The following is a 19617-nucleotide window of genomic DNA, read 5'->3' as shown; positions in this document are numbered from 1 at the left end:
CTTTTTCTCTTCACACACACTGAGCATGCAGTGCGGACAACATCTTCGCTAATTCTCTTTCTCCGTATTGAATATCTGCTTGAGCCAGATGATTCCTGACACGACGCAACACATCGCCTTTACTCTGTTAGTGTTGCATGTTGGTAAGAAGGCGTGGCGGGTAAACAGAGTTCAGAAAACACAATGCAATTAGTGACACCGAGAGAAGGAAAGGTATGAAATATCAGCCGAGCTAATCACTCCATATTCCTGCCGCTCAGGCCTGAGTCGAACGCTCACATACCGCACAAAGCCAATCAGCGGCAGCACATTAAAACATGACCACGCATGTTAGATAATCAGCATACACTTAGATAATCACAATAAAGCAGCACAAAAGAGCACCAGACCTCAGCCTGGACTTTCCTGTTCGACCTTGACACACAAACACACACACAGCATGGAAATCAGCCAGGCTCTCTGTGGAAAAAGGCAATTACATACCACTCATATTCATAACATTTTCCTGTCACACAATTAAGAAACACCGCCTCTTACTGGTCAGTTTTCACAACCAGACAATCACACACACACACACACACACAACGCGCCCACACTTGTATATCTTGGAATAAACAATCCTGGCTGCACATACATCCTGTATACGCTTAAGCTATCTAATTTGCACACACATGCATTCATGTACACAGGAGGAAAATGGCTTGTGCATTATTCTAGAGCCAATCAACTTCTATTAGTGCTGTGAATGTTAATTGGCGAGCCGTGCTCGGAAAACAGAAAACTCATTTCCTCACACTAACAAGGTTTCATCGTTTTGGACGCTTCCCTTTCAGCTTTGTGTTTTCTGGCTCATTCCTTTTGTTTGACAAGAGATGAGCGTTCCTTGTTTTGTCTCTGCAGGCCTTGATGGGAAAAGTATGTGCCTGGCATTGTATACTCTTTAGGCAAAGAAAACATGTGCTTTTATGTGCAATTTTGCTCAGCACTTGCGGTAACAAAAGAGCACAAGAAAGGCAAACATTTGACAGACAGGAATGGTATTATGATATTTTAATGTGCAGCACAGACGGAAAATATTCCTTGTGTTTACACTTCTTGTTTTGAAGGTTTTGACACTTTTTGGGTATGGTGATGTTTTTTCCCTTTTTTTTTTTTTTTACTGAAAAGTTTTCATTCTTTTTTTCTGTCTTTGTTGCTCCCATGCTGACATTGACGGAGTAAATAGGAACCAGATAGAAGGTAAAGCTGTTATCAGCCTTGATTTCAATCCTATACTCCCTTTCTTTATCATTCTCTATTATCTACCAGTCTCTCCATCTATCTACCTAACTATCGAGCTACATCCATGAATATATCTTGTTTATCTCTATCTTGAATGCATCTCTTTTATATGGCCCTGCCCTCTGTGGATTGCTGACAAACACAGTGGAGAATGATAACAAAAAAAACAAGAAAGCAGGAGAATGAGAGCGAGATAAGGGAGGGGAAGCATTAAAAAGTCATATTTCAGAAGAGTTCCATGGCTAATAAATCTTTTATTGCTTTGTTTACCCACCACAATATTTATTTGTTATTTTTTCTAACAGAAGGAAAAACATCCAAGTCAAATAAAAGCTATTATGAGACAGTGTGTCTCTCTGTCTGCCTTTATGACTCCAGCTGAGTGATTGACACCAGCTTCAGGAGTCTACAGTTCGGGTCCATGTAATAAAACTCATATGTAACAAGTCCTTCATTTAAGTTTTCATCATAGAGGTGGTTCCTGGTTGTCCATTTGTGCATTTGGTTTTAGGGTTCTGGAAACGTTTTTATGTCCAAGCTGCACCCCTCGCTGTAACTGCTTTGATGACATTTTGGAAGGTGTAAACAAAAGATGTTCACCAATTTAACATTTTATTGGAAACTAGAAAAATATGAATGTGATCTTAACAAGCACAGCAGGATTCAAGGCGTGTGTTGTGAAAAAGAGATGACTGCTATTCCTACAATGTGCTTATAATTAGATAAAGCGTTTATTAGTCTGATTACCAAGTTTGAATCAACTGTTTCTTTCAATCTGCACGGTCAGCCTGAAACAGAGACAAACATCTTACGCCAGCGGTGTCCTACTGGTGTGTCGGTCATTACAAACTCCTGCTGTGCTTCCAGACCTTGTTCAACTTCTGTCAGTGTGCTCACCATATTTGTTCAAGAGTTGAAAACAGCTGATTCTGTCGGTCAGTGAGGAACAAGATGATTTTAGAAACCTTAGAGCAACTTAAGGGAAAACAAAAGGGGAAATGAGCAGGTCAGAGTGTTATAGTTGTCCACATTAAGATCTGATGAGAGATATTATGACAGGCAAGACGTTTTTCCAAAGAAAGTTCTAAAAACATGAAGTGAGCAAATGAATTGTCTCAAAAAAAGCTATCACTACATCTATATCTAATCCATAGATGTAGAAATGTAGGGAATATTCAGTGAGCAGCCCCTGAAGAGCTTGTTTTGATACTTTACTGTCCCCCTAAAATCACACATGAATTATCTAAGTGCATCTGAGTATACAGCAAAAAAAACCTGTTTTTTGTGACGTGCTATTACCCCAAAAACAAATGAATAAAAAGCTAGTATCTTAGACAGAACTGAAGACTGACTTTACAGGCAACTAAAGCATATATCTAACCACTTTAAATAAAATGTTGCAAAATCCTGACTGGTGTATATAAATCCAAGACATCACATTTTTCTGAGCTGTACCTACTCCAAACCGCCACAAAAAAATTGAAAATTCAGATTCATGAAACAGCCAAAATCACTCAAAAGCTCACGGAGGACCTGATGGTAAAAATAGGATTGAAAAATCTGCTTTCAGGGCCTTTAATATTCAAGCAGCTGTCTGTCTGCCATTTGGCGCAGCTTCTCTATGACCTTATGTACTGCCAGATATTAAAAACGGAGTCTTTATGCTATCATAATGTATTATTAATGTCTGAACACATTCAACATCCAGAGCTACGTTACGCCTCCGTGTAAACACCTGTCCTCCTCTCATCTCTGTGTGACTCATACCTGCCGACCTTTGAGCACAGCGAAGGCTTTCACCAACCGGAGACTGTGATCCCTTTAAAGGACACTTTCTGACAGACTAATGCACACGGAGCTCATTTGGATAGTGGGATGGTTCGTACACCAGTGTCCAGCAAACTGCTTCCACACTTCAATTACGGGATTTAGCCCTTTTTGGTCCTCTATTGCCACAGCATTTGAGGGAGCGAGCAATTAATCTCCTTAGAATTCTATTAAAGAGACGGATGGCTGTTTGAATTATGCATCAGTTCTATTAGGATGACAGATTCTGTAAATTATACTGGTCCTGATTATGAAAACAAGCGCATATCTTTTGAGAAATAGAGGGATCTCAGGAACTGGATGGAGACAAGACAAACAGCGCAAAGTTCACGGAAGTTCAAGTGCGTTAAGTTTGGTGTCAATAGTAACAAAGAGAAGATGAAGGCCAAAAGAAGAAGAAGAGGAAAACCAAACGGCAGCAGCAGAGAACAAGTAGTCCTCCATTATCCATTCCATGTTTGTCATGGCTTTCTAAGCACTGTATAATTGATTGAATTTTGACCAGATGTCTTCCAGGCTTCTCCCTCCATTTACCACACAGACCCCCCACTCTTGGTTAACATTTCCCAGCCAAGGCCTCTTCTCTCCGGGCACAGCGACTCTCTCTGGCCCCTCAACATCTCAGGAGGGATTGAGAATGACAGCGAGATCCTCCTCGGGTTGGCGTGTTGGTGTGCGAGTGTGTGTTTATGTGTGTGAGCTCCCAGCTATCACCTCCTCCATATTAAGCTCCATTATTCATGTGAGAAGAATAATAACAGTCGGCAGGTCACCCTTTGCCGCCTCGGATATTACTGTTAACCCCTTAGCACACATGCACACACAAACACACACACACACACACACACACACACAGACACTACAGGCTACATTGTGCTGGTGTAAACCCTCCACACTCAATAATGCGACGATATCGTGCATGCAAACACCACAGACACACGAACATGCAAATATAAGCACAGGAAAAATATTCACACGTATGTTTTTTTTCTTCTTTTATTTAAACACACATACCCAAGAAAGTTTTTTCTGCCCTGCTGGCTTCTTGTGCAACACTAGACACCAGATATTAGATGGATCCACCCTCAGGCTCGTCCACATATGAGCAAAGGCCCACTCAGCCCTGAACCATTAACCTGAGAACAGGGGAGTGGAAACAGACCTGTGGCTTTGTGTCAGGTGGCATCACAGGAGGTCTTAGTTAGACAGAGATGACAAGCAGGGCAGCAAAGGTGCGCATCCATGTGTCCGAGAGAATTTGTGAGCTTCTGTGCGAAAGAAACAGCAGGCAAGTGAGAGTGGATGGGCGGCAATGTGTATGCATCTTTGTGTGTGCCTTTTATTAAACGAAGACTGACTGTAATGCAAGAAAGAAAGAGAAGTGACCCTTGGCTGGGCTCCAGCAGAGAGATGAGAAAGAGATAGGGGAGGAACAGAAAGAAAGTGAAAGGAGAAGAAGAAAGGAGAAAGAGTAGGAAGACCGAGGTGGGACAATTTCATCTTTGAAACCTGAGACCCGCAATGGTTAGCGTGAGCCTCGCTTCTCTCTGTCTTTCTTCCTCTTCTCTCACTTTCTTTTTCCACCCCTCCCGCTATATCACTTTCTCCCCCTCTGTCTGTCTCTTTTTCTCTCCCTTGGGGGCTGTAACTGCATTTAATATTGTTCCATAAAGAGAGTAATAAATATCGACTGCTGGCTAGCTCGTATTCCTCTTGCTTTTTAAGGCACTCTACTGTAGGGTGAGACCAAAGTCATGCAGCAGGTATTACAGTGCTTAATTCCTGTAGTGTAGATGTGATTCAATATCTTGTGGCATATCTGTAACCTTTGGAATTGTTAAAGTGTCCTTTATGCCATTTTAACTTACTGTCAAGCACTGCTTTTAGTTCATGATAAATATATTAGGGTTTTAATGCCATTGATGATAGATTGTCTACATTCATATCTGTAGTTCTAAAGGTTTTTCAATTGATTTTGTAATTATAAGTGGCCAAGATTCTAATTTAAACTATTTTCCCCCCACATTGTATACATAAAAAGTAAGCATAATGCTCTATTGATGCAGGAAAATATTTCACCATCAATATATCAAAATGCATGTGATTCCAGCTTTTTAACGTTAAACAATTTGGATTTTTGATTCATTTATTTTCTTTTTTTATGGTCGTGGCTCATGTGATAGATCGGGTTGTAAACTACTTGCAAAGTTGGCAGTTCAATCCTTGGTCTCTCGTTCAGTCTCTTGCTTGGGTAAGACACTAAACCCCAGTTTGCTCCCCATGGTAGTCAGGGTTAAATAGTGCCAAGTGCAAACCATTTACCATATTCTTCTTTCAAAGTAAACTAAATAGCTTGGGTTGTGAACAAAAAAAGACATTTGAAGATGTCGTCCTCAGCTTTGGAAATCATTAAATGCAATTTTTTACCAAACAAGTAATTGATTAATCGAAAAATAATCGACTTATCAATCAACAACATCACCCTGCCAAAGCCAGCAGGGAGGTATTTTGTTGTAGTGTGGAATCTGAGTGGCTATAACTCAAATTCAGCCTTTATATATGATACTCTAACCATTATTTTATTGCGCATGTTGAAACAGAACTTACAGCAACTTTAAAAAAAAAAAAAAAGCCCTTCATTTCTCCTAGGAAAACTTACTGAATATAAATGATGCATATTGGCAATACCACAGACATATAGCTCTATGCATTCAAAACTGGAACCTTCCCATTATAACCGCGGTCTTCAAGTCTTGGCTTCAGAGCCACTCTCCTTGAATGATTCTGGCTTGTGCCAACAAACTGGGAGGATATATCATCCAGCATGCTGGCAGTGCATTGCAGAAAGCACGACTGCACTGTGGGACTGTGTAGCGGCGATATTTTTTTAAAGTGTGGAAATATTATTTTTTTACACTGAACAGAGAAGTGACGATGGTCTATAAAATGAAGTGATTTCTGTTTTCATATGTTCTGCTTTCATTCTCCATTACATTTCGTTCATATTCAATTTGTAAATTCTTGCTGATTCACTTTCCTTCTGACCGAGCTCCTTTTTTTTTTAGTGTTTTATGTAAGCTAAGCTAACTGGCAGCCTGCTGTAACCTTATATTTACCAGACAGATATAAAAGCGGAATTGATCGTCTTGCGTAGCTCTTGGCAAGAAGCATAATAAGCATAGCGTACGTTTCTTCCAAACTGCATGCATTCCCTGAAAGCTCATCATTTACATCGCAGAGTAAATAACATTTTAAGGCTACTGGAAAAAGTTGCTGCAAAGACAAGTGTAACTACTTCCCATCAGACAGAAATAACCTTAAAATCTGTCCTCTGTAATCTGGCATACTATTAATGGAGGACACACAGGATGGCGTTCGTTTCAATTTTTTCTCCTTTTTGCCTTTCCCTTTCCAGTCTTTGTAATTCTTCATCAGTCTTTTGACTCGGTGCCCTTGCTTCGGCGCCCCATCCCTCCTCTCCTATTCAATCCCTCCCCCCCTCCGACTCCACTCCCTGTGATTTAATTAAGTGGGCGCTTTATGAATAAAAATATTGCCCCTCTCTATTGATCATGGTGGATGGGAGGCTGACAGCCCCGGCTGGCTGGAATGGGACAGGACAGCCACTCTTCTAACTCCCTCCACTACATGAACCTAGGTAAGTGTGTGTGTGCAGTTTTATCACTGTGTGCGAGTGTGTGGACAGGTGCATGAACTGCATTGTGTAACATTATGCGAGTACAGTTGACTGTACAGCGTTGCGTGTCTGTATGTGTTTGTGTGCACATTTGTATGTGTTTGCAAGCGAACCGGCCATTAGGGAGCTGTGGCATGTAAATCAAACTAAGCGTTCTCAAAAGCTCTCATGGGCCCTTGCAAATCCTTCGTTAGAGACACACACTCTCACACACCTATGTAGAAACGCACACACACACACGCGTTCCTCAAACGCCTCCTCTGATACATACACTACATCAGCATTATAAATGGACATTGTCTGCACTTTTCGTTTCTCTTGCTCTCTCTCCCTCTTCTGTTCATCCCCTCCTCTACCCATCGCTCTCCGTAAGGCTGTAAGTATCTATTATGTTTTGTCGATACTGTAATTAAATTGGACAGCTTAATGCAATTCTCTGTGATCCATAGGCCTTTATGGATATAAAAGCTTTTCTGGCCCTACGCCCGAAAGACGTCCAGCAAATTTAGATGAGTTACTATCGGCGAAAAAAAAAATAGTTGTAGAGGTTAAGGCAGCAGGGCGCACACATGGTCATTTGTTATTGGCTAATTCACTTTAATGTCCCTGACGCCATTTTGTTTTAATACATTTTCTTATTTGAATTGTCATCCACAGGACTAAGTAATATAACTACTCTGTCTCTCTTTCTTTTTTCTTGTTAGTTCTTCCATTTCTTCTAGTGCTTTAGCTAAGCGATATTGCAGGCTTGCAGGGACATTTATTGAGCTAATAAAACTCAGAGCAGCAAAGGATCAAGAGACGGCATTAGAATGGACACAAGGAGGAGAGATAAATGGAGGGAGAGGAGTGTGGATTAACAGGCAGGCGAGAAAACACAGAAACAGACTATAGCTGATAGATGATAGGACGTATGGACAGATAAATCGGGGACAGACAGGAGCTCACATGTGTACAGAGACAGTCATAGCAAACTGTTCACTCAAAGTTATCTCCAAAATCACAACCGGATTACTTTTAACTACCAAGTCCTAAAAAAAAAAAAAAAAAAAAAAAAAAAATCTGTGAATGTCTGCATAGTGTCCTGTAGACGTTGGTAACATTTCGATCTGTTCTTCTGAAAAGAAATCTGAGAAAATAGGAATACTATGTATATAAATATAAGCAAAATAAAATATCTTTAATACTGCATTGGGTTCAGTGCTAGCACCAATATTTTTCACTTCCAACATGCTTCTCTTAGGTTATTAGGAAACATTGAATAAACTTACATCGCTATGCAGATGACTCATAATATTTTGTTTTTTATTTATGGAGCCAGACGAAACAAATCAGTTCGTCAAACCTCAAGTACATCCTGTCTGAACTCCAGTACTACAGTGAGAAACTTTGGGGTTATTTTAGACCATGATATGTCCTCACATGTCCTGCCACTGAACAAAACTAAAAAACTAGTCCATGAATTTATCCAGCTCTTTATTGTCAAGATGTCCCAATAACTCTCTCAAAAACTGATCCAAAATGCTGAAGCATAAGCATGGATGGGAAATGACTTCCATATTAGCATGTGTGCTTAGCAATGATGAATAATTACTCTAAATAAATGTTAATTTAAAGTAAATGTTCATTGTAGCTTGTAACTAGTAAATTTGCTTTAGTAAATTTACTAAAGCAAATTTAGTAAACTAGTAAATTTCTATAAAGTTTGACAAAATTAATGTCAAATCTCCTTCACTAAATGGATTTCTTCTTATGGGGACTGTTTAATGAGCATGACACTATTTGAGATCAGTTCTATATGCTGTATCAAGTATTAAAATAAAAACAAATGAGTGTAAAATGTAAAGTAAATTTAAAAACTTAAAAAACAGAATTCAGAACAACAAAGGTTGAAAAGCTTGTTAACACGCAAAAAAAGCTGCACACTAAATGGACTGAATGGTTAAACTGTTCAATGTGGTAAATGGCTGGTAAAACTTTAATGTAGGAGGCGAACACACAATAATAAATGGCTGATGGTGGAACATAGGATGAGTGATGCTTACATAGAATAAGGATGAACCTGGTAACCCCTATTGGGTAGTAACTGCCTCAACTGTCCACATGGACGAGAGTTTGACACGCTTTTGGAGACGACGGGTTGTTCGGTAGACTAAAAGGAGCCACAGAAAGAGGAAAAGAGGAAAGACGAGGGTTGACAGGTGGCAAGGTGAAGTAATGAGGAGGGGTTAAGAAGCTGGCAGGCGATGTAGAGAAAATGTGTGACAGGTGGAAGAACCGCAGGATTAAGGAGACAATGCAAAATAGGGGTGAAAGGAAACATTTAAGGGAGTTGAAAAGATGAGAAGGAAAGACAGTGAGGCGATGGGTGAGGGTTGGGAAAGTAAAGAGAAAGGTAGGTTTCAGTAAAGGATAGGGGGATGGAAGGGTGATGGAGCTATAGGAGGAAGGAGGGAGGAAGAGGTGTGAATAAAGAAGCTGACTGTGGCATTTTGCCTTTATAAGCATCTTGGGAGCACCTCAGCACCCATAAATAATACGCAGCAAATTAGCAGATTGGGCAGAAGAAGGGAGCTGCTGGAAGTATGTGTGTGAGTGTATGTGTGCGCTGCAGAGAGAGAGTGTTTCCATGAACATGCGTGCATGGCAGTGAAAATGCACCGTTGTGTGTACGTGCAGTTTGGATGTGTGTCCATATTAAACATTGCGTACTGCATGTTCAGTACAGCCTCGCACAACGTGTGCCTTTGAGACCGTCTGTGTACATGCCCCGTGTATGTTGTGTGTGTATATGTAAGGCGTTTCTGGGAGCTCTGATCTGTCTCTCAGCAGGTCAGCGTTGTCAAGGTTACCGCAGGCCATTTGGTCGGTGGGCCAATTAACTTTTAGCACAGAAACGGAACAAAACAGCGCCGGTGTCTCAGCGGTGCGGAGGTTAGAGAAAGAGAGTGTGCAGATGTGTGCGTGTGGTGTTCTTTGTCGAAGTGCATAGTACTGAAAGACAACAAACAAGCAGAGAGAGGATGCGGGTGATACAAAACGAGGCAGTGTTTGTGTATGAAAGAAAGTGAGAGAAATGAATCACAGCACGCCATTGTTGTCTCTGAGTTTAGCAAATGGCTGCATAGTGTCTTTTGAAGCCAAGAAAAGAATACAACACAGGGTGAGATGCGAACAAAGGTGGACCTAAGCAAGGCAAGTCGCGAGGGAGTCAAAGCTCTGTGTGACGATGATGACATAATGTGTTCCCTTGTAAAGGTTGGCACAGGCCCCAGTGTGCAAAGAAAGTTTAGGCCAGCTTCTCATTGTGTAACATAAAGATTCCCTGAGAGCTAACCAATAACTTGACATCAAATTTTTGATTAAAACATGAATAAAATCAATCTAAATAATTTCAACATCTACTTGCATGGATTTGGCAATTTGATGATACTAGCACTGTTCAAGTTCCGATTTCATGAAAAATGATTATACTAAGAGTTACATACACTTATTTAAAGTTTCTGTGAGGTAAGTCTGCATCATTAAAAAGCAAATTCTTTGCTAACAAGTTATTGTTCCTCCAGACAACAACCGACATCGTTACTTGTAATGCAGAGCATTTCATAATCTGTGTTAAAGAGGTCACTTTAAATATGATTTTTTTTTCTCAGCGCTGCTCTGAAAGACTGTTTTGTAAGACATCGCCAAAGCCAATGCACAAAAAGAAAGGGATGCTTTTACAATGGTTGTATCTGTCTGAGTGTACTTGGTGAATGAAATTGATTTTGATGGGGAACAGAGCAGGCTGTCATCCTCCCTTCCCATGCAGCGGTAGGCTAATTCCTCTGACAGACTGTCTTCCACAATGGCTACTGGCTGCTGTCTTCTTAGCCTGAGGGCCTGTCTGCTGGACTGTGTGTGTGTGTGTGTGTGTGTGTGTGTGTGTGTGTGTGTGTGTGTGTGTGTGTGTGTGTGTGTGTGTGTGTGTGTGTGTGTGTGTGTGTGTGTGTGTGAGAGAGAGAGAGAGAGAGATACAGAAAAGAGTAGTTGGGGAGAAAGAGAAAGGAATAAAAGACACAACTAGGGAAAAGAAAGCACTTTTGTGTGTGTCGGTGTGTCTCTGTGTGTGTATGTGTGCGTGTGTGGTTGCTATGCTGTCTCTAGGCCCTAATCTCTTTAGTAAACCCCATGATCCAGTTAGAAACAGCAAGTGGCTAATGTCAGGGCTAACTGGAAGAGAGGGATCTATGCGAGTGTGTCTGTGTTTGCAAGCGTTTGTGTGTAAGCCTTCCGCTGTATCCATATCCTTGTTAAAGCTGTCAGGGTCTACCTGTAAACTCAAGTGTTTGTGCACTGCTTGAATAAATGTTATCGTATCTGCAACCATATCTACTTGCATGTGGTTGCAGGATTTTCTGTGTTTGTGTATTTGTGCGTATGTGTGTGTGTTGCAGGGTGTGTCTGTGGAGCAGCAGAGCCCATTAAGGCTGAGAGATTAGATTGAGTGGATCCAGATTCTGCGCTATTGTTCCTCTCCAGCAGACTTTCTCTGCAGTATGAAAAAAACAACAACAACAGGACAGGTGCAAGAAATGGATTTTCAGTTAATTTGACTGCTCAACTCATGGTTAAAAAAAGACAAGAAAAAAATTAATTGAGTTTAACATCTGGGCACTCCTGAGAAATTCTAACACGTGAGAGGGATTCCTGTTCGTCAGCCTGGAGTAAATATGGTTTACAGCTACATAAAGGTAGGAAATGTAAAGAAACAAAAAGTTTAATTATTCTGCTGTGTTTAACATTCATCAAATATTTATATCTTCTCACCATTATAACTTTTTTCCCCCATTAAACTCTAAAGGGAGAGGAAAACTGATGTATAATTGACTTTTTTAAAGCTATTGTTTCCTGAAAGTAAGAAATGGGTAAATCATGAATTCATCGTGAAAGATAATCTAAGTCTGACTGGTGTTCACATAACCACACATCAATCCTGAGCTGGGAAAATCACTCTTTGTGAAATTCCAAACCATCTTAATTGATAGCATCAAAAGTCATTTTGAAAATGAAAGGCCAGTATTTGTTACATTTTACAAAAAGCATTTATTATTATTCAAAGTCAATATGCCTCAAATGCTGATGGGCTGTGCATTATCCGTCCGTGATGGTATTTCACATACGTTCAGCGCAGCATGAAGATGAATGTTGTAAATGTGCTTGAAGCTGTCTTGACATGATTAAAATGGACGTGGTGATCAGCAGCTTTGTCACAGAGGGTAAAACTGCAGCTAACTCACCCACTGCCATAATAAACGATAAGACGCTGACACTACGGAAATGATGAACACTCAGAATGGCCGCTCGCTCGCTCACACACATACATAAATATAACTGAGTCTTTTTGGGTTTTTTTTTTACCATCGCTGCCTGTCTGTCTGAACACCTCTTTCTCATCCGTCTCCCTCCCTCTAATCAGTTATTGTACATGACAAAAGAAAAAGAAATGACCTGTCATTCAAATATTGTGCTGTACCAATCCTTCATTCCAGAAAATTCTGCTCCAAAACAAACCATATAACGACATTCGAGCAAATGTAGTCCACCTTAAACATTGTAATATGAAAATCATTCATGTCCCAGGGGAATATATAGAGCAGGATAAAGGATGGATGCAGACAGATAGAAATTGAACCAAATTCTCCCCTCCCACCCAATCACACCGCATCACAAATCACTGGCCCTGCCGCTAATTCCACGGTGATACGCTGCGTGGCGCAGGCCTTGGCATCCGGCATATGGTGTGTATGTGAGAGTATTTGTGCAGAAGTGTGTGTTAGCATATAAGGAGATGAGAGAGGGAGGAAAAGGGACAGGGAAAGAGGGAGAGAGAGAGAGAGAGAGAGAGAGAAGGAAAAGATGATTTAGGAGTAATGAGAGCCGGTAAAATCATGGTGCCCAGCGGTATTATGGGACTAAATCTAATCTGCTAATGGAGAGGGGAGGCGTGGGCTGAGGTGGGATGGTGATGGAGGGGGAAGGAAGGGAAGGAATCTGAAGGAGAGGAGATGAAGAAGGGGAGAGGACGGCAAAGGCAGAGCTGAAGGTAAAGGACAGAGGAATGGATGGAGGCCAGGAAGTACAGAGAAGAAGAAGGAGGTAAAAGGGAATGAGGATGAGTAGTAGAAGAAGAGAACAAGAGGAAGAATCACAAAGGAGGAGGGAGAGAGTTAAAAAAGAGTACAGTGTTGAGGGGAACACGGCAAACAGAAGGGAATGGAATTAATGAAGAAATCCAAGGAACCAAAGAATATTAGCAAAAAGATGAAGTCAAAGAAACCAAGGTTAAAGAATGCAGAAGATTAGAGAGAATGGCGAAGAAGTTGGCGAAGACAAGCATACAAAACAAAGGAAGAAAGGAAAATGAAATCAAAAGATGACAAAAAGGAGAAAAAAGGGTGAAAGAGGGGAGAAAAAAGGTCAAGGACACAGAGAAATGATGGTGTGAAAGAAACAGCGTGGGGTGGAGGCATCGGGAGGGCAAGACCCAGGAGAGCACAATCAGCACATATCGCTATCACATGGCAGACAAAATGCTCTTCTGCTCTCTTACAGACACACACACATGCAGATGGGCGAACTTTGCACACACACTCCATATATGACGCATATGCACCAACACAAACAGGCACACCAAGCTCATTGTTACATTCTCCATCACACACACACACCCACACACTCGGCAGAAGGCAGCTATTGGGAGGTAATTGCCCCAGACCGTTAATGCTTTCCAGGATAAAACTACACCAGTCTTTACAAGGCCGGGATAATCTCACAACTTTACGTCTTTACCTCAGCAAAATGGCTGACAACCGCATTACAACCACTGCAAAGACACACAGCGTGAGTGAAAGGGGAAGTAGATTCAAATTCATTTCACACCTTTAATTAGTCATTTGGAGGATATTTTTTTTTGTTCTATTGGGGATCCCCATGCTCAAGATCCTACAAGATGCTTTGTAGGATCTTAAACATTTTTCCAATTCATTTTTCCAGTGTGACATATTTGTATTTAGAGGTCAGGGTCCAGTTTTGCAACATGTCTCTTGGTGAGCTACAAAAAGCAATCCAGTCTACACAAAATTATGTGCTGGATGTCCGTTTGCATTTTGAAAGAAATGTAATTTTGTGCAGACTTATTTTTGCACCTGTGACACAGTAGGAAAGGCTTCCAGTTTGAAGGAGCAACAAAGTCTGCATGAGGAAACATGGAGGGGGAAAAAAATTATTCTCTTTTGTGAGGGTTTGCATGTGGAATCATAATTCATACGTTTTATTTTCACTCATGTGCTTACCATTTTGTCTTGCTGTTTGGTTAGGTTTAGGCACAAAAACTGTGTGGTTAGGATGAGGAAAATGTTTTGGTCTGGGTTAAAACACCAACCTTTCGTGATCAGAAACTGGAGGAAAAAACTTCAAACATGTCTAAAAACATGATTGGTTGGGTGAAAAGGAGTGACAGTGAAGCAACAAAATAAATGGCCTGAAACATGTTGATCTGAACTATGCATACATGATTTGGCAGATATGCTTTCCTCAAAAAGTAAATATGAATGCAATTTAGTTTGTCATTTTTGGGAGATTGGGTTGGAACGATGATTTGAAAATGTGCAGTTAGCAACGTTTTAAAAAAACTACACATGTAATCATTTTCAGCATAAATTGAATGTATTTTTTAAACATTTTTTTTTTTTAAATCAAAGCCTGCACATCTACATATGTGATGCTGAAACTCCCCAATAAAGGCTAAACGTTCCTCATCGGGCTGGGTGGCCTGCTCTCCTGTGACAAAAGCGAAGGTCAGACTGTCAGGCTTTATTGTATTCTACAGTATCATATCACATTGTTTGAAATCATTTTCATGACTCATGTGACTGTGATCACTTCAGTTTATAAATACAATCTGCAGTTGGAAATTGAACCTTGGGCCACAGTGGTAAGCTCCTACATGGGTTTGAAATCCAGACACCCTGTGAAACTGCCCCAAAACCTCAACAATCTGCTATGAGCAACACAAACAGAGCAGAGCCGCATGGCAACTCCATTATCTTGATAGTAAACAGGACCCCAGCTCTGCAAATTACAGTATCTAAGCTACAGTATCAACACACAACAACTATGTAAGGGGTCCAAAACATACAACGCAGTGTGTTGGTGCACTACTGTACCACCAAACACATTAAATGAAAGTCTAACTCTTAAATTACCCTTTTCACAGTCACTGCCTATAAAAAAAAAACACAAAGCTTGTCCAAATGTGCTTTCACCCAAATCCCAAAGAGTGTGGAAAAATAAGTCCAAACGTCCGATCAATCAAAGTCAGACGATCGCTGACCGCTTTGTTTTCGGTGATGCTGAACAGCAGCGAGTTCATATGTCAAACTACAACATCTTGTGTTTAGGCATTTGATTCGCAGGTCAGCAAAAGAAAACACAAACGCAACATTACACTGCAGTTTAGACAATTACACCAAATTACACTGAAACTGTGCAGTGGCTCTTGTGTTTATGAGGTAATGTACAGTTTGAATACATGCGATTGTAACCGCGCTCTCTTACTCATTCAGGTCAGAGGCACGCTGCCGCAATCAAATAGCCATTACAGTGTAGAACGTTACAGCTGAGGGAAAGCAGACCAGGTAGGAAATACGTTCAAAAGCCCGGTCACTGAATTCAAATAAATAAAAAACAACATCCAAATAGACAGGCTGACCACAAAAAAAAACAAAAAAAAAAAACACTTTTCCTGTGGAAGAACATACAAAATCTATTTCTGTACTGCATTTTTACAGAAAAGAATACAAGAGAAATCCACCCAATGGGCTTCTAACCACACCTAGCAGGTAGGTATCAGAGCAACACCTTGTCTGACATGAAATCAGGAGGGGTTTCCAGACAGTAGATGGTGCTGTGATGCTTCTCTGTTTGGCCTCGCACAATCAATGCATGCAGATCACTATCTCACACTCTGCCAGCTCATCAGCATCACTACCTGCACACCACCGGCAATCTGGGACGGGACTGGCCCTTTTTTCTTGAGGAAATCATCTTATATAGTCACCTTGTAAACATTATTTTATAAAGATGATTAATCACCATTTTCCACTCTGGTGAACTTCCAAAGCAACACACACATCTGTCAAATGCATCCACAATAACACACATAATCTGTTTTCAGAGCTGATGTGAGTGTGAACGATGGGAATAAAGACTTTTCTGGTTGCATAATTTAGAAATTAGGGCATGACGGAGGGAGCAAATGTATCTGGTGTCTTAGCATTTAAACTTATTGTCATTTATATTAGATGTTTCATTAGTTTAGGTACAGGGAAACATTTCAAATGTGGCACTGCATAATTTTCCCATTTCTCCACTAAATGACCTCCAGATTTGTCATAGCCGGACATGAATCAAACTGACAAGCCATTCATTAAGTGAACTGATGAAAGGCAGAGTTGGCACAGAGAGAGGCAATGAACAGGGTTGTCTGTCTCTTTTCTTTGTCCACACCTGTTGTGCATCCTCTCGCTCTATCCTCTTTTCTTCGTGTCTGTCCGTCCATCTGCATCCGTCTTTCTTCCAGAGAAGAAAGACGGATGTGAATCATTATCCTCGGCTCACCTTGTGACACTGAGAAGCTAATAGGCTCCCAGTGGGAAGTATGGGTGTGTTTGTGTGTGAGAGAGAAAGGATGTGTGAGGCAATTACCCCGACAACATGTACAACATATATGTACATTGTGTTTCGGTGCCGTTTGTTTTGTATCCATACTCTCTTCAAACATGTGTCCTAGTGTGTCTTTGTGCGCATTCATCTGCACATCTAATGTATATGTGTGATTTGAGTATAGTTGTGTGTATTTTCACAGACACTCAAGAGGGTGTTTCTCTGTGTGTCAGTGTGTGTCAGTGTGTGTGTTTCTCATTTCCTCCTTGTAGAGATTAGGGGCAGAAGAAGAGCAGCATCATCAGACAGCTGGAAATGAGATCTCAGTAGGGGACTCAACTTCTCTGCCTTTCTTTTCATCCCTTCTTCCACACCTCCCTCATCCCCCCCGACTGATCATCCTCCTATTCTTCTACTCATCTTTTCTTACCTCCATTTCTTATCCCTCCATCCATTTATCCCTCATCTCCTCCTCTTCTGCCTCCCTTTGCTAAAAAAAATGAGATACTTATCTCATTTTCTTTCTTTGTTACACTTTATCTCCTTATTCCTCCCTTCATCAATCTAGTCGGTTCATCTATTGGCACAGAGGGAATCCTCAATATCCGAGCTGCAATCTATCATCCCAGTAACAGATAAGTAACATATAAAAATGTGGCATATTAACACAATTTGTCATATTGTCCAATTTTACAATAAAATATGAAGCTGAATCCACAAGGTATCAGTTTTAACTTACTTTCATTAAATTTCTAATCGCTGTGGCAACAACTTTTCGCTTAGATTTTCTGTCAAAGTGTTATGCTTGAACTTTGGATTATTTGTTCAACTATGGCTTGTAGCACTTCTAGCTTTAAACCCAGTTTTACAAATAATTTCAAACAAGCTGCTGCTGCAGTTGAAATCATGAAACGTGTTGTCCGTCTTTGTACTACTAGAACTTTCCCATGAAATACTGTTTACAGCATGTAGTTCAACTGGGGACAAAGTGAAAAGCTATTGTGTTTTGCGACTTGGCCATTGACTTGCATAGAGACATCTTATATTATTGCTACATTACAGTATTTACTTGTCCAGGGCTTATATTATCACTTTAAATCAATCTGAACAGAATATGACCTTCCAGAAATCAAACGTAGAAACAACAATGCAATCCTTAAAGGGCAATAAATTAGAAACAGACAAGCGCATGACAAGCAAAGATGACGGTGCACAATGATCTCAATGAGAGTGAGCCGTAATATACTGTTTAAGATAAGCTGCATGTGCATAAGGCCATTTTCTTGAGCCATTTGCTTCATTTTGTCTCTCTTTTCGTCTTCTAAGTCCGATGTTACCATGACAACAACAAAACAAACGCAGTAAAGTTGCGGTTTTGGAGATAAACACTTCATTGCCATGTCATGGGAAAGTTATGAAACAAATAAATCTATCTTTAACAATCTGCTGGACTTCACGTTCGGTTCCACTGAATCACGCAGCATCACTTCTTTGTGGCTGCGTCATGATGGGGATTGTGTGAGCAGACATGGGCAGGAATGGGAGTCCACATTACAGCAGGACATAAATTACAAAAGCCACAAGGCCATGATTAAAACGAAAACATGGCTCAATTAAAACAGAGTATATTAGAATTAATAAGACAATTACAGAAGTGGCTTCCTGGTGATGCTTGAGTGTATTTCAAAAATAAAAAAGGCCTAATTATTGTGAAATAAATAATTAAATAAATTGTTTAAGGGCAAAGTATGTGTATTATGTATGTGTGTCATGCATGTATGTTTGGAAAGTAATTCTAAACCAACAGTGTGGGTATGTGTGTGCACGTAGGCCAGCGTGGAGTCTATCGGGTATTTCCAGGAAGTGGTAGCCACACTAAGTTTGTTATCTCTCTTCCTCAATCAAATCAGTGAGAGTGAAACATGTAGAACAGGACACCATTTCCTGAGAACTCACATACAAGTACACATACATGTAAACACGTGCCGCTATCTTGACTCGAACATCTACAGAGTGTGACCTTTGTGCCAAAGAGAGGAAATCCTTCAGCAACCCACACATACTGCCGATGTTTTACACCCGGATCTGTGTGTGTGTCTTTGTCTGAGGTGTGTTCGCACGTGGGAACTTCTGTTTAGGCGGCCGATGCTATCTTTCCCTCTCAGTGACAGAAACAAAAGGAATTAAGTCCCACTCACAGTGACACTACAGGACACAGTTAATGTCTTGTTCAGACGTAATGTTTCATATCATATTATGAGCATGAAGCTGTTCATGCAGTTGGTATGTCATGATAGGGCAAAAATTAGCAATTCAAAACTGAATGTAAGAATTCTTTCTAGCACCGCACAGAAATATTACTAATAGTTTTGAAAATGTTAGAGTTTAAAATCCTGTGCAACTAAAATTAAAAATGCTGCAAAGTTGTCTCCATTATTAGACAATGTTTTCTCTGGATAATTCTCTTGCTGATAAGATTTATTTATTGATATTTTCATGCTCATACTCCACTCCTGAGCTACCTTTTAAGGTCGCGATACTGAGAGAAAAAATGGGAGGTAAAACAAAGTGATAAACATTTGCTTTGCTGCTTGATCTAGCAATATGACAAGTTAATGCACTTTCTATGTGATTAAACTTAAGTAGAAAATAATCTGTGCGAAAAATAACTCAGAAAAAATTGTAAGTATACCAATACATTTTACATTGAAATGTTTTTAAAGAGACCTTTTAATGAGTGTAAATATCTAAACTCTACTGAAATGTTGCTGAGGACTCACAGTATTAGACATCACTGTGACTCATTCGTTTTGTTTCTTCCTTTCTCATGTTTCCTCCTCTCTTCGTCTTTCTCTCATCTCCCATTTGACCAAAAACTGCCTTATTTTTCATATTTATCAAGGGAACCATACAGGACACTTTAAATGGTGTGATGCAAATATGTCTCTAATTCTGCATTTGTTTTCCCAGTTTGTCTGTTTGTGGAAACATGCATCTACCTGTATTTATTTGTCTGTGATGAGTTTGAATGTTGATGCTCTTTATCCTAGACAGGCTAAAGGGATAAAGCCACTGAGATTACATGTGGCGCCGTTGGGCATACGCAC

The 19617-nt window shown here is 40.3% G+C and overlaps 1 protein-coding gene across 4 annotated transcripts in view; it reads right to left on the bottom strand.

The window, feature by feature from the left end:
* slit3 (slit homolog 3 (Drosophila)) overlaps positions 1–19617 on the bottom strand; it is a 255500-nt gene that overhangs the window by 124550 nt on the left and 111333 nt on the right. The gene's annotated exons all lie outside the window — the stretch shown is intronic.

Source organism: Amphiprion ocellaris, chromosome 13 (assembly GCF_022539595.1).
Source record: "Amphiprion ocellaris isolate individual 3 ecotype Okinawa chromosome 13, ASM2253959v1, whole genome shotgun sequence".
NCBI classification, from domain to species: domain Eukaryota; kingdom Metazoa; phylum Chordata; class Actinopteri; family Pomacentridae; genus Amphiprion; species Amphiprion ocellaris.
This window is presented reverse-complemented; position numbering and strand designations above follow the sequence as displayed.